This window comes from Cryptomeria japonica, chromosome 10, assembly GCF_030272615.1.
Source record: "Cryptomeria japonica chromosome 10, Sugi_1.0, whole genome shotgun sequence".
NCBI classification, from domain to species: Eukaryota; Viridiplantae; Streptophyta; class Pinopsida; order Cupressales; family Cupressaceae; genus Cryptomeria; species Cryptomeria japonica.
The window spans coordinates 486,351,060-486,365,480 of NC_081414.1; positions in this window are offsets into that span (position 1 = coordinate 486,351,060).

Consider the following 14,421-nt stretch of genomic DNA (forward strand, 5'->3'; position numbering starts at 1 on the left):
AAATCACAATATCTTTCATCCCTGAAAATTTGGAAAAAAGTTGCGAGGACCGTGGCGCCGAGCGCCATCGTCCCTGACATTTTTCCCGAAATTTCAGGAGCGAGATCTTACTGTATTTTCCTGCTAAAATCCAGAATTTTGGCTGATTTTATCAATTTTAACACCTTCAAAATAACAGTCAAAGTTGGTCTTGTGATTGCTTGGATTAAGGCTTTTAAACATTCAAAAATCATTGAAACTGAAATTTTGTGTCAAAATTGTGTTCTTACTGTCCTAAATCTGAAAAGTGTGTTTGCATTCATTAAAAATTTCAGTGCTTTATTCAAATTCTTGCATTTTGTGACTTTTGAAATTAAGTGCTTAATTACAACAACTTTGATTTCCGCTTTCAAAATTGAATTTTGCGTGAAATTGAGTCAATTTTTGAATTTCAAAATTTGCATTGCTCTTGACATTCCCTCTAAAATCATAACATTCAAAATTTCAGTTTCCCTCTCTTTTTCAAAAATTCAAATTTTGCATTTTTCGACAATCTTGATAGGGTTCAATTTTGAGATTACAACTTTAATTTGGCCTATCTACAGATCGTAAAATCACTCAATTTTTTCAGATTAGCTCTAAAATCATCATACCTTTCATCCCTGCAAATTTCGAAAAAAGTTGCAAGGACCGTGTTGCACTCCGGGCGCCACGGTCCCGGGCATTTTTTCCGAAATTTCGGGAGACTGTTGTGATTGCATTTAACAGCTTAAATCCAGAAGATTGGCTGATTTTACTGAAAATTGCTACCTCTAAATTCAAAATCTTCTCTCTCTTTCTAGTGCATGAGTTTTACAACAATAAGCCCTACTTACACTATTCCCGTTAGACGAAGCCGTAGAATTAAGTCTTTCCAAGGTTTAACTACTGAGGAGATGGAACCTAATTTGAATAGCCTTTTTAACGAGGACATGGGTAATTCCTCTAATCCTCCTAATGATGAAGAAGCTCTCCATGAGGTTTCTGTAGAACAACTTTCGAAATTGGATAACCAATTTGACGATTTTCGACAATGGATGTCTCAAGAATACCCTGATAGTCAAGCTCTTCCTTTAATTGAGGGTCTAAAACGTATGCTTCAAAGTGATAAGAATGGAATTGATATTTTGCGTGGTATTGCACACATTGTGGATTTGAATGTGATGCCTATGAAGAGTTGTGCTGAAAATTTAGGTTATACACAACCTCCTACTCAAGTCAATCATTCTATTCCTTTGACAACTCCTATTGCTAGTATACCTACCTTTACATCAAACATCATGGCTACTTCTATACAAGACATTCCTCCTGTGATTACTAGTCATGGGGGCAACCCTTCTTCTTCAATTAACCCTCTTCCTTCATTCAATCCGACTTCTTCATTCATTCCTTCAATGAGTGTCCCTATTATATCTCCACAAATGAACATGATTCAAGGGGGCAATTCATTTAACCATTCCATTCCTCCTTGTAGTATTCCTCCTGTCCAATCATCTCCTATGACTAATTATCATAGAGTCCCACCACCTTACTCTTTACCTTCTTTCAATAACATAACACCTCCATCTCAATCTAACACATCTAATATGAATTCTTCGACTGAAGCGACCATTAACAATCTTGCACAAACTGTCTCTTCTTTACAGCAACAAATTGCCTCTATGAATCAATCTAAGTTTAGTGTGCCCACATTTGATGTTGCGAGCCCACTTTCTCTTGACATTGTTCGAGCTATCCCTCCTAAACATGTTGAAATCCCGCATTTGGAACTTTATAATGGTAAAGGAGATCCTCTAACACATGTTAAGACTTTTCAAACAATTTGTACTGATTTTGCTTATGACCAAAGGTTGCTTGCAAAACTATTCACGAGAACATTAAGAGACAAAGCCCTACAATGGTATTGCTCGTTGCCTTTGTATTCTATTACTTCTTTCGAACAACTTGCAAATGCTTTCATTCAACAATTTCAAAACAATATAAGTCCTAAGGTTACTCTGATTGATTTAATGCATTGTCAACAAGGTGTTAAAGAAAAAGTGACTGATTTCATTGGTAGATATAAGCATTTGTATGCTCAAATTTCTTTTCCAATGCCTGACAATGATATTCAAAGAATCTTTATTTCTAATTTACAAAAAGATATTCGAGACAAACTTCTATTTTTTGAGTTTACTTCTTTCCAACAGTTGTACGCCACTCTTCACAATTATCAACTGACTGTGAGTCAAATGGAACAATCACATCCTATGGCTCCGAGTGATAAGGGTGATAGCAGTCAACAACCATTTGGGAAGTTTAAACCGAACAGAGATTCCATCAAATTCAATGAAAACATCATCAACAACAATGTGAATGCAGCATCAGGTGTGCCTCCTATTTCTAAATTTTTCAAGAAAGAAAGAAAGTATACTCCTTTGAATGAATCATTGCATAGTATTATGAATAAGTTATTGGAACAAAATGTGCTTACTCTTCCTCCTATAAGACAAATTGATCCTGCAAAGATTACTTCACCTTATTTTGATAACAAAGCTTTTTGTCAATTTCACCGTCAGCCTGAGCATGATACTGAAAAATGTTTTTCTTTAAAGGGTAAAATTCAAGATTTGATTGATAACAATACTATCTCTATTTTTGGAGTGAATGATAAAGGCAACACATCTGTAGCTCCTCCTAATCAAAATCTTTAGATTTTCACTGATCCATTACCTTCTCATACCTCTAATGCAATTGAGGCTAATGATTCCTCTCTCTCATCTGATGGTCTTGTGTCTATGACTCCAAATGTGATTAACTTTGTAGAGCAACAAGAAATCCCTAAAGAACCTTCCATCACATTTGATTCCAGTGAAACCATTAGGGCACCTGATGGTCCTTTATACATAGTTGCAAAAGTTAAGAATACACCTTGCCGTGGAGTGCTTATTGATCCTTCGTGCATGGTTAATGTTATTACTGAAGAATTTCTTTTTACTTTGCAATTGAATCAAGTGATATATGACAAAACAGATATGATTGTGAAACTATTTGATGCATTTTCTTCTCCTGCAATTGGTTCTATTACATTGCCTATTGAGGTCCATAACAAATCTCTTGATGTGAACTTTGCTATTATTCCATCTTCCGAACAATTTCGTGTGAAGCTTGGCTATCCTTGGCTATCTTCCATGAAAGCTATTGCTTCTCCTATCCACAAGTGTTTGAAATTTCCCCATAATGGTGAAGTTGTTACTGTCAATCATAGTCTCTTTAAACCAGCTGAAAGAACTTCTAGCGTTCCTCTTGATTACTTTTGGCCTAAACAATTCCAATCTCTTCCTCTGCGAAGTGATCATCTTTTCAAATCTTATCAAAAGTGGAAAGCAGATATGATCCTATCTCTAAGTGAACCTAGAGCACCTAAACTTGATATTCCTATCATTCTTGAGAAGGAAGTTCTTCCTTTGAAAGATAAAACTAATGTCTTTCCTCAAGAAGATTCTCAACCCATCCCTATGGATGTGACTATGTCTATACCTAATAAACTTCCTAAGAGTAGACCTATACCTCCTCGTCATGATGGACTTGGTCTTCTCCCTAAACCAAAAATTCCTCCTTTATATGGAGCAGTTCCTCCTCCTTCTTTTTATAGAGAGAAGAGACCTTCTTCTTCTCCTATTATCCAGCCTAAGAGACCACAACCTAAACACCCAAGTGCTAAGGATGAGAACATTCCTCCTCCTCAGTCTTCTCCACTTCCTACTAAGACTAGACGAAATCGTTCTGCACGTGAACGCCGACGAAAGCGTCATCTTAGAGCTCAAACAGCTGCTTCTCAAACTTTGCAATCTCCAAAAACACCTTCAACAAGCATTATTCCATTTTCTCCTCAGCCGGAAATTGAGCCGAAATCTCCTAAACATAAGATGCATGATGGTCTTGATCCGGTGCGAGTTAAAGATCCTATTTTTATAAATCTTGATGATGATATAGATGAAAATGTTATTCATGATGAAAATGTTACTCCTCTTGCTTCTGATAGTGAATATGAACTTGTTGATGTCGATAACCATTTATCTAATGAATTTTCTAAAGCACTTATCCTAGCTCCTAGACAAGAACAACGTGGCTCGGAACATGAACATAGCCCTTGTTTGGATCTTGTGATAGCTCCATCTGCTGTGTTGGATGTTCCTCCTCTAGCGTGTTTCCTGCCTTCCCGAAACATTGATCAACAAGATCGGGGGGTAGATGACATGCTAGACTAGTTACATTAGCATAGCAGATTCTCTCCTCCTCTCTTGTGTTACTTCTTCTATATGTTATTCTCATTCTTCTATTTGTTGTCCTTAGTGTTGTCTACTTGAGGACGATGCAAAGTATTGAGATCTCTCGATCTCTCTCATGTTGACTCAAAAGACACATGTGTTCCCTTCTTCTAGGTGACCTTCCTTGATTGGGGAATGAAGAACAATTATGCATACATACATATGATATATATACATGAATTATCATACAGCATACTGACCCCGAGGAAAGCGAAGTCACCTTGTGCTTTGTGTTTTGTGTCTATTATCCTTGGGTTTATCTCACACTTGGGGGCTAAATCCTTGCGATAACGTGCTCCTTTCCTTTCTCATTTCTTATATGTATCACTACGTTAAAACAATCACCCCTGGTGAGGCATGTGCGATCGCTTTAACGTAGGGGGGCATACATCCCGTTCATATCTTTTCAAGATACTTGAAAATTTCTTGGCAAATTTAGCCTTGCCTTGAAAATTTTTGATATCTTTCTTGCATGACTCATAGTGAGGGAGCCTTACTACTGACAGTCATGGTTCTTCCTCGCGATCTTCCCTTTTACTTTGTCAATCGAAGTCGTAAGATCCTTAGTCCACTGGGGGCTTGGTGTATCTTGCCTCCTTGACGTGGTGAAAGTCTTTCAATGTTGTTTCCTTGTACTTTACCGGAAGTATGAGCATACATACTCCCGCTAAAGTGGGGGCTAAATGTAGCGTCCTAAAATTGCGACACTTGCAATTTCGACTGCATTTCGGTCTTCACGATGGCGACGCAACAAGCAACCTGAATGGAGACCCTGAAACTTGCTCACGACACTGAAAACTGCATTTTTCAAGCACCTTGGCCTGAACCTCCTTGCACCCTGCTGTCCCGGGAGGTGGGACCAGAGCGCCCAGCGCCCTGGTCCTTCAGGACCAGGGTGCCCAGCGCACTGGTCTCCAGGACCATGGCGCCCAGCGCCCTGGTCCCTGGGTCCTATTTTGGGCCCGGTCTCCTAAGGGGTCTCGGGTCTTTTTGTTTGCAAATTGGAAATTAACTTTCCTGGTCGGCCTAAGGTCGGGAAAATCAGTCTATCAGCCCTAAATGACAACTATATAAACTACATTTTTCTCTCTCATTTGGACACAACACATACATGATGAAAAAGGCGTGGAAACTATACTCAAGCATTCAAGCATTCAAGCATTCCTTCTAAGTCTCCATTCAAGGCTAAGTGTTGCATTCAAGACAAGGATTCAACCATTGAAGAGGAGATCACATACTACATGCTACATACAACATACTACTACAACATACAACATACAACATCTAAACCTTCGCACATAAGGATACAAACATCCTTAGAACAAGGTATTAGTACTTGTTTTACAGTCATTTACATTTACAGCTCTTGCTCATTTCTTGGTTAATTCCAAAACCGGGGTTTGACCTAAAGGCAAACCCCTAATCCCTAACCCCCCAATCGTCTTCGCTTTTCTGTGTGTAGGTTGCAGGTACGCAGCTGAAATTGAAGATCTGGAATCCTTGTGCAGAGACGAACAGATCCCCCTTCGTTTCGTGGATTTTTCGGAGGACCGTGGCGCCAGGCGCCATCGTCCCGACAACTTTTGCTCAAATTTGCAGGACAGCGCCGTATCGACATTTTACTGCTAATTCCAGGTCCGCAGCTTCATACTGTATTCCTATCTCAGTTTATAAGCGAATCTTTATCACTTTCTATGCATGCTTAGCTTAATTCTCCTATCAACATTCTTTACGAAAGAGGGTAGCCTTGCTGTCTTAACCCTTGAAACACATTTAGCATCCAATCTTGCATTGCGTGGGATTGGAGCTTGTGGGTTTCAACCCCTCTTTTGAATGTAAAGTCTCTCCCCTAAGTGAAAACCATCGAATCCTAGCGAACCTCCCTTCTCTCTCCTCGGAGTTGGAAGAGGGGAGAACAACTAGGGTTCGATCGCGATTTTCCGCTTTACAAACATGTACATTTAAATACATCCTAATTTGATATAATGTATAAATAAACTTAAAAAGTATTTATCCTTTAGTTTCAAATGTTCAAGTTACTTGAGATCTAGAATTTATCTTGATTGTATTAATTAGATTTATACATGTTTGATTAGATTAGATTTAAATACATGAAATGATTTTCAAATGTAAAAGAGTATGTATGATTATACATGTTTCAAGATTTTCAAACAAAAGAGTATGTATGAAATGAACAAACTAAACTTAATAGGTCATGTATTGAATAGTTCACATCCAGTACATGTATATTACATCTAGGTATGTATATTGTAGGTATGTGAGCTTCTAGGTATGTATATTGTAGTTAAATAGTTCACAACATGTGCATGTCCTAATTCCATATTAAATATCAATTTTACAAATGTACATATTACATTTTAATTTAAATATGCATTTTTTAATTAAATACAAATACAATTAAATACAATTAAACATGTACATTTAAATACATCCTAATTTGATATAATGTATAAATAAACTTAAAAAATATTTATCCTTTAGTTTCAAATGTTCAAGTTGCTTGAGATCTAGAATTTATCTTGATTGTATTAATTATATTTATACATGTTTGATTATCTATTAGATTTAAATACATGAAATGATTTTCAAATGTAAAAGAGTATGTATGATTATACATGTTTCAAGATTTTCAAACAAAAGAGTATGTATGAAATGAACAAACTAAACTTAATAGGTCAAGTATTGAATAGTTCACATCCAGTACATGTATATTACATAGGTATGTATATTGTAGGTATGTGAGCTTCTAGGTATGTATATTGTAGTTAGATAGTTCACAACATGTGCATGTCCTAATTCCATATTAAATATCAATTTTACAAATGTACATATTACATTCTAATTTAAATATGCATTTTTTAATTAAATACAAATACAATTACATACAATTATACATGCACATTTAAATACATTCTAATTTGATATAATGTATAAATAAACTTAAAAAAAAATTATCCTTTAGTTTCAAAACAAGTTACTTGAGATCTAGAATTTATCTTGAACTTACATTAAAATTCAATTCATGTGGATTACTAAATGTATATATAGTTCATACCACATCAAGTGGTTCACAATGCTCTTCAATAACACTTAATATTTTGTCATGATCTTCACTATCTAGTCTCCACTTTTGAGACCGCCCTCGATGTGGAACTGTTTGAAGAATTAGGCCAACAACAATGACCAAGTGACTATACTGATATACCTTGTTGTCAATTTGGTATTCAGTGAAATGAATCCCATGTTGAACAATTTTAACTTGTGTGAAATATGTCCCTTGCACTACAACTGATCTTGCATGCACATGTATATAAGAAACGTGAGAAATTAAAAAATTTCACATAAGCGATTTGTACATGTACATGTACATATTCAAATCAGAACTCAAACCTGTGGGAAATGACATTCCATCACTCATCTCAGATTTTGATAACTTCTTTCTCTCTTCTGTGCAACACAATAAATAATAACTAACACCTTCTATATTTCCATCTTCTGCTATGACTGCAAAAATATCTCCTGCAATTTGACACAAGTTAAATAAATTCTAAGTTATATGTCATTTTTAAGGAAATGTTTACATGTGTACGTCATGTATGTACCTTTTTTAATCAATCCTGAAATATGATCGTAATCAACAGAAATCAAAGGAATGTCTTCAAAGTTTTCATCCTCATTTGAATCCTCGTATGTGTCAGAAACATCTAGTGGCACCATTTTCCATTCACTAGCATATCCAAGCTCTTGGTTCTTGCAATCAACATAGTTTTCGAAAATGCATTCAGAACAAAAACATGAATAATCCCTAGTGTATAATGTCCATGGGCGATTATCTGTACTCATGACACAATGCAAAGATCTTGTCCTCTCCACACTCTTGCATCCATGCATTGATTTTCTATCCACATCTGCAAAATGTACATGTGTACAAGAATGTACATGTAGATCAAGTTGTTAAATTAAAAAAAATTAAATAAAATACTAAAAGAGAACACGTACCAGTTATCTCCCAAAACACTCTATATGGAATGGGCTTATATGTTCTCGATGATGATTCCCCAGGATAATTCGGTTGCTCAAAGTGTTTCTTACACCATTCAACAACATCATGTGCATTTTCTATACGTTCTCCTGTGTACTTTATTTGATGCTTTCTTAGAGCACGTTTGATACAAGCTCCTGCACCATCATGTTCACCCTTTCCATGACCACTCTAAAAAAAACTCCAAACATGTGGTATTTTGTCATTTCGATGATATCTACATAGTGCATAAAATGGCCTCGAAGATTTAAATTGTGCCGCACATCCATTAGACCAAACAAAATGTTTAACTATTGTTATGCCTCTATCTTTCAAATATTCAAAAAACTTCTTAAAGCAATGTTGTACAAAAAGAGTGTCATGCTCCTTATCATCACTGATATAGAAGTGGTACTCTTTCTTAATGACACGATTTTCAAATGTACTATCAACACCATCCAAATTCATTTGTGCATGTCGATAACACACATGCACGAAAATAGTGATTTGCTTTAAAAAGTAATACTTTGATTGAATCTCTTTTTGATGTGCAAAAGAGTAATTCTCTACGAAGTCAACTATAGATAGAATAGTTCCAAGTGGGCAAGTGTCTCTTAATCTTTTAAATTGTTCTGCTTGCCACTTGGCAAAAAAACCATGGCATATGTATGGTTTTATCAACTTATGAAAATTTTCCATAAATGTTCCAATAGGTATTTCCTCTTCTACATAATCTAGTCTTGTAGATTCCTTTCCAAATTTTGTTTCAAATTTTTGGTACTTGTAACTCTTGCAATTTACCATCTTCCTCATGTCAGTATCTTCATCTCTCAAAGGCAATTTAGCCAAGTCCCCGCATGTTCCACAAATTCCTCTTATGCAATTTATTTGACCGGTTGCATTATCATCTGATTTATCACATAAGATGGATGCTATGAATTGACTTGTTCGTTTAGGAGGAGCATTTTCATAACCATCATTATCTTCTCTAATCTTTCAAAACACCTGATAGTAAAAGTCAAATTCGATGTGATAACGACAACAACAAGTTTCGAAAACTTTGTTTAACTTCACATAATATGGCCTTAACCGTTCAAACATGGTTTGTCCAATCTTTATATGAGGGTTTGTTTTAGTAAACAATACCTACAATTCATGTTTTGTTGTGTCTATCCAATGTTTTACATGGAGATCATAACGATCAGGACCAATCCTTTGCTTGATAACATCTCTACTATTTGATGAAGGGCGAGTATTATCATTCCAAAAACTTGTCACAAAGTTCCTAACAACATCTTCAATTCTATCAGAACGAGGAGCTTTACACATAATTGCCCAATTCCCTTCTGAGGTAGTATCATCCAAAATCTTTCTCCTTTTAACATATTTAGATATTGTCCTTCTACTAAAACCAAACTCAGATGACAGTGAAGATATTTGTCTTTTTTGAGGCAATCTTTCATTTACTAAAGATGTCAACATCACTCTTCTTGAAATGGTCTTATCTAGTTTTCGAGATTTTTTACCAATGTTCACCAAACCTTTCTTAACATTATCAACAATAGATTTTTGTAGTTGAGAAGATTTCCTCTTTTGACTTGTTGTATCTATACCCAACAATTTCATTGGATCTATTAAGTCTTTATGAGTAAGTACAATTGATAACAATTGAGCTTTTTCTAGTGTAGTATCAAGATTGTTGAAATGCGACATTATTTCTTTTCCACTTTTATTCATTGACCTCCTTTTAGTATGTCTAGGTTCTTCACTGAGACGTTTCAACTCATCCACATCCATTTCAAGTAAATGATCTAAATTTTTATAAGAAATATTTCTCTTCACCTGTTTAGCTAGATCCACAATATGCTCATCCATATCAGTGGTAGGAGGTAAGGAGCCTGACCCCTCTCCTTCAAAGATCTCCATTGGTTCAACTTGGACAATCTCCTCCCTATGTTCATCAACTATATTGTGTTCTTCAACAGGTTCGTTTGCCCGTTCTGCACATAATTTAAGAGTTTGTGTAAGGTTCTTGAATTAATCAGAGATTATTCAATTAGGATTAAGAATAGGGATGAATTTGGCTTAAAGCTTTACATGTTAAAATTAGCCCATTCAATTTGGTTTATTAAATTTAATTACTTTCAGGACCTTATTGTTATAACTCTAATTAAATTACCTGTTTAGGTTTAAAGTTCAATTTGTTCTCAGGTTAGGATTAAAGTTCAATCTCTAATTTTGAGCACTAATTTAACACATAAAATAAAATTTTGATAAATTAGAAATTCCAATTTTGAAAATTAAAAGTACAAAGTTTTTGATGCATGCATACGATAACTTAGGTGACCTCATATTAATTTGTTATGGACCATAATGTAAGTGGACTATAATTTGTCACATGTGTGTATATTTAAGACCTATTATTGCATAATAGACCTCCTAATCTGAAATGTTTTTGCATGTACGTGAAGTTGAATATAAATAGTTCACCTAAATTATTCAACATGTTTAATAGGTTATAAAGTTATGTCACATTTAAGACCTATAATCAATGTAATAGTCCTAATAGGCCTTATTATTAAAATCAATATGACCACATTTGAAAAAACATTTCACAATTAATATACTTAACTACCCTTAAGATAGATATATTATGTGATATTAAAGGACCTATCACATGAAATTACTTGTACATGTAGATTAAATATTCAATATATATAATTTAGAACCTAGAAATTATGACATAATAGGTCTTATGAATTTTATGACTTAATAGGTCTTATCTATTATAAATGAACTTAATTATATAGGAGAAAAATACAATTACACAACAAGCAAGTTGATGGAATTTGAAATTTGCAAATACACATGTATTATCTCAAATTAATTATGCTTTCCAATTAAAACAAAATTATTTTTAATCCTATTAAAAATATTAGATAAAAAATATTGAATTCTAATTAATTGATACGTAATACATATTAAATTAAAAATACATACTTGCATCATGATATCTTTGTCTTCTTTGTTCTCGATATCTTTCTTCTGTTTTGGGAGAATAATTCCTTGAAGACTTATTTTGCCTTCTCTTCTTGTTTCCCATGCTTTTACAAAAAACCTTCAAATTATTGCCTTCAAAATAATTTTCAAATGTCTTCTTTCATCCAAAAATGCGAATTATTTTAATCATTTGGGTGATAAAAAACAAAAAAAAATTTGGATATTTATACGATTCCACAAATGAAACAAAAAAACAAAAAATGCGTCGGCCAGAGTTCGAACGAAAGCCAACAGTTAAAAATTGTTGGGTTCGCTCGAACATGACAGTTACAAAAATGTGTGTGCCAAAATTGAGCTCATTGGTTTGAACGAATGGGGGTTCGCTCGAACCATTTTGGGTTCAAGCGAACCCAATTCGCTCGAACTCGTGTTCGTTTGAAACCGCAAACTAAGGGTTTCCCCCAAAAAATTTCAGAGTTCTGAAGAATTAATGACTTCGGAGCTCTGGATCAATACATGAATGAAATAATCTTGATAACCCAAAAATATTAGATGGTAGTACTCGAAGCAAGCTTTCTAACGAGTATAATTTTGTTATACTTTGAATTTATTATGTTCTTGTTTTTTTAATTTTATGGAAAATTGGTTTTTCATCGAATATGAACTTCTTTGTTCAACGCATTGGGAAAAATAAGAAACTAATTCAAAAAAATTCTGAAAAATATCTATGCCCCTGGTATTGATGTCTTCTTGCTAACAAAAAAAATAAAATTGAATTTCGATTTATATAGAACAAGTTATGTGTTCAAAAGTAAACCTATGTTTGAATTATCACTAGTCGGACTTCAAAACTTTATAAAATGAAAAATATTGAACATATCACTATAAAACCAAATGTAAGCCCTGGATATTGATGTTACAAACCAAAATTCGAAAGAATTGAGTTTTTATCATTTATAGAAAAAAAGTTATGCATTTCGGGAGGCACTTCACTCTTAAAAAATGTAGTTTGTTGTAAAAAACTACTTTTCGAGGGAGATGGAAATTTTTTTAACAAATCCTTCAAAAAAATTTGAAAAAAATGTATATAGAATCTACAAACAAAATGCTAGAAATCACTAATTTACATCATCTTCAAATTTTTAATAGTTTAAAAGTTATAGTTCTCGGAAGTTGAAGATTATTTTAAAAATATACATCTCAGTGTCAAAAGTGGCAAAAAAGTGGGAACCATTATTGTGAGTTCACCCATATATATATATACATCTCAAAAATATAAATATAAATATAAATGTATGTATGTATGTATGTAAAACATACATACATACATTACATATACAATATTATTAAATATAAAGACTTCTATAATAGAAATTAGACTAAAGAACAAAAAAAAAATCTAGATTGGTTCAATATATATATCTAAAATTTCTTAGAAAGGTTTTAGTACAAATGGAACCCTACTCTATAATTATCATCAACATATAAAAAATATCATTAAGATAAATAAAAACTTAAAAAACCACCTTAAAGATCAAAATATTTAATAAAATAGTTCTAATTTCATTCATAGTTATTTGAGTACTATTTGAGTTAAACCTATTTTAAAACCATGAATCTTAAATATAATTATAAAAAAGAATATAATTTAATTAAATTTTTTATTAAATATTTATTATTTTAATTTTTTTTATATTTAAAGATACATTAAGATTCTTGTCATTCATGGTATAAAGTGACATGGTTAAATCAAGACATTTTTGTTTTTGATTAATAAAGCAACAAAAATAGGGTGTTGACCCTAGTACAAGAAGGCCACCCTTAAAGAGCACACACTAAGCTCTGATTTCCGGTCAAAAAGTTCTATTTCCGTTTTCATTTCCGTTTCCGTTTTCTCGCGTCACTATCATGGTTACCACTGTCCAATTAAGTATTAACATTTTAAAAAATCTATCTCCCACCCAACCAGCAGTCACAGTCATACATCAAATTTGATATATTTTGAATCTACTTCCCGCCTACTGTCCAATCGATTGATCCATTAAAAAAATAAACACATCGCTCTGTAAATTCTCTATTCGTGAGGGGAGAGAGCAAAGACCACGCAAGCAAGGAAGTATAGAAAATGATGATCGATTTGTTCAAATTATTGGAGGAGGATGTGAAGATGTCCATTGACAATGACTCCCTGACTATCAAAGCAGATAGTAACAGGTGAAAGTTCAGCTAAATATGCTCAGGTAATAAATCCTTAGCTAAGTTCAGAGATTTTGGTCAATAAAGTTTGCAGTCAACCACGATTGATCTGCATTGACTTCAAGTCAGAATAATTTTTGGGAATCCCATGAATAATATAATGGGGAAGCTTGCACAAAAATCTTTCTTCCTTTCAATAAGGTAAGATTAGAAAAAAAAAAGAAACATCCAAATAAGTGGTGATAAAAAAGAAAACCCAAAATTCAGTTTTGCTATTATAATGTAGCAAACATGCTTGTGAACTGCTGAGTGGATGTACCATAACAATACATCTATCCTATTTTAGATTGACCTATAAATTTATTTTGTATTAATTTTCTTTAATAATTTAAAATTTTCAAAATTATATTGTTTCAAATTGTTTGTAATTGTTTGGATATGTTGTTGTAAATCTATATAGATATCTAATTTTTTTTTAAATTTACAATTTTAAAAAATTCTTTTGAAAAAGTTTGGTGTAAATGGTTAATTATGGTATAGTTAGTCTATAAATTGTTTAATGTAGATTGAGATTATTTTATATAAATTTTTTATAAATTTTATATAGTTTAATTATTTAATATATATTATATTAATTTTTATTATTATTGAAGTTTAGGTGAATTTCAAAATTATTATTTGGAACATATATGGTTTGAAAATGAAAAGTGAGAGGTTAAAAGTGTTGTCAAAATTTCAAAGATCTCATAATCCAAAATGTCAAATTAAGTTGACGTCATTAAAATATATTTCAATATTATTTTAGTCTTAAGGGATAAAATAGGTGGCAATTCTCTTTTTGCATTAGGCTCCAAG